This window comes from Frankliniella occidentalis, unplaced genomic scaffold (assembly GCF_000697945.3).
Source record: "Frankliniella occidentalis isolate FOCC.00 unplaced genomic scaffold, Focc_3.1 Scaffold1, whole genome shotgun sequence".
NCBI classification, from domain to species: domain Eukaryota; kingdom Metazoa; phylum Arthropoda; class Insecta; order Thysanoptera; family Thripidae; genus Frankliniella; species Frankliniella occidentalis.
Genome location: NW_026267131.1, coordinates 1,612,699 through 1,614,693, shown reverse-complemented (window position 1 = coordinate 1,614,693; position 1,995 = coordinate 1,612,699). Strand labels below are relative to the sequence as shown.

The 1,995-nt window shown below is 63.8% G+C and overlaps 1 protein-coding gene across 1 annotated transcript in view; it reads right to left on the bottom strand.

Annotated features, from left to right (window-relative positions):
- Window positions 1–1,746, bottom strand: part of LOC113213514 (uncharacterized) — an 11,093-nt gene extending 9,347 nt beyond the window's left edge. The window contains exon 1 of the mRNA XM_026432609.2: window positions 1,599–1,746. The gene's annotated coding sequence lies outside the window, so the exon portion shown is untranslated. The remainder of the gene's footprint in view (window positions 1–1,598) is intronic.
- Between the last annotated feature and the right edge of the window lie 249 nt (window positions 1,747–1,995).

The following is a 1,995-nucleotide window of genomic DNA, read 5'->3' as shown; positions in this document are numbered from 1 at the left end:
CCCTACGGCCCACCTCGCCACCAGCCCTGTCGGCCTGTTCCCTCCTCGCCTGCAAGCGATGCCCTGCCCACCCCTCCGTGCTGTGCACTCGACGGTGAGCCGCAAGTCTCCGCGGTCGCGGCGGTTTTTGACGCGGGACGGGAGCGGCGCACGGTAGCCACGGTAGCCGGGTAGCCGCCGTCACCGCACCCGCGCCAGCTCGCCACGACCCGTTCCGCCGCCAGTGCCATAACTTGCATCAGGAGGAGGCGCTGAAGGTCGCGGTCGAGTCGAGTCGAGCCCCCGCCGGAGCCGGAACCGGACCGGCCAACCGGACCACACCACCGCGGACCAGCCTCGTGGTGCATCGTCCAGTACAGTGCCCCCCCCCCCCCACCACTCTCCTCTCCCCGTGTTCCATGTCTCCCTCCCTCCGCACAAGCCCTGCTCAGGCACACGCTGCTGGACGTGGCCGAGAGCACGCCCACAGCACTCGTGGCTCTCCGCTCCGCGCCTCGCTGCAGACCCGGCGAGCGGGCGTGTCGAATGGGTTGCCTCCCGCCAACGACCAGGCGCTCCCCGGGCTGCTGGGCTGGGCTGGCTCGAGCGTTTCGTGTGAAGGGGGTATGGGTCAGTCCCCCCCACCCTCCCATCCCCGCGAATTCTTCCAAAGTAAACTGGCCTCAATGGGGAATTTGTGATACATACACGCAGAACGCTCCAGCCCAGCTAAGACTTCTAAGCCGCGCCTTATTCCGGCCGTACAGCTCCTCCCGGTTATATACTGTACCGCATGCAGGCGTGCAAACGGGTTGCATACTCGCAAGGGGTCCGAAAGGCACCCCGTGGTAGTCGCATCTGTCCTAAAACACCAGACCGCACCAGACACAGTTCTTTCTCATGGTTCTTCACACCGAACCTCTCCTCTATACATGTCGCTCGGCTGACTCACGGTGACGACGGCAATCATCGCGGCGAGGTGCGAAGGAAGGGTTTGGGTGCCGTGACCCCGCCGCACCTGCTGTGGAACGGCACAACATCCTCCTCCTCGCCGCGCGTGTCGCGAGCGTGTCCGCTCAAACGTAACAGCGTCACCGCGGGCCGGGCGGGGCGAGGGCGGCGTGCGACGCCAAGCAAACAATGGATTTCCACGGGTACGGCCAGGGTGGGGCTGGGCGGGGCGGGGCGGGGCGGGGCTGGTACTTCTTCCGGCGTAAGGACACACGGATCTGTCCGCGGTCGACAAACGCTCCAAGCAGGTGCGGAGGAGGACACCGCTGTCCGACTGTCCGAGATATAGTTGGGCACTGGACGACAGCAGCCTTCAGAAAGGCAACCCCCCCAACCACGACAAAAGGGAAAAGGGGTCCAACGTCGTATTATATGATTTCGTACGTCGCCGAACTTTGGAGAACATCGAAGAACCTTGGCGTCGTACATACTTTAATGAAGTTGAAGTTCGATTCAGGTTCACGCTTTACGAAGACAAATTTCGATGAGCTTTAACCGACCTCGCCTGGCACTTTTTGACTTGTGTAAATAGATTTTTAAGATCTTGTGCGCCAGGTAAAATTCCACGAGGTGGACTTTGGCCAAGGGACTCTCTCTCTCTTTCTCACCTGACTAGTTCAAGGGTGCCAGTCCCTCTCGGGCGGCACGGGTATGCTGTCGCGGGCCTGCTGCTGCCGCCGGCGCTCCTCCATGCGGCCGTCCTCGCCCAGGCCGGAGCGCTCCACGAGCGCGTAGCCCCGGTAGCCGTGCAGCTGCTCGAACTCGGCGCGCCGCCGCAGCCCGACGTGCGGGTCGAAGGGCCAGGTCTGCTTGGTGTGCGTCACGGGCGCGCCCGCCACGTTGTCCCGCAGCAGCGTGTAGATGAGGCCGCGCGGTGCCGGCGAGGCGGCCGTCGGGGCGCTGCATGACCACGCCAGGACCTGCGGGGCATACGAGGACAGGGCGTCAGGTTAGGGGCGACGGGTACATCACACAATCAAGTTTACATCCTCCAAAAGGGGACAG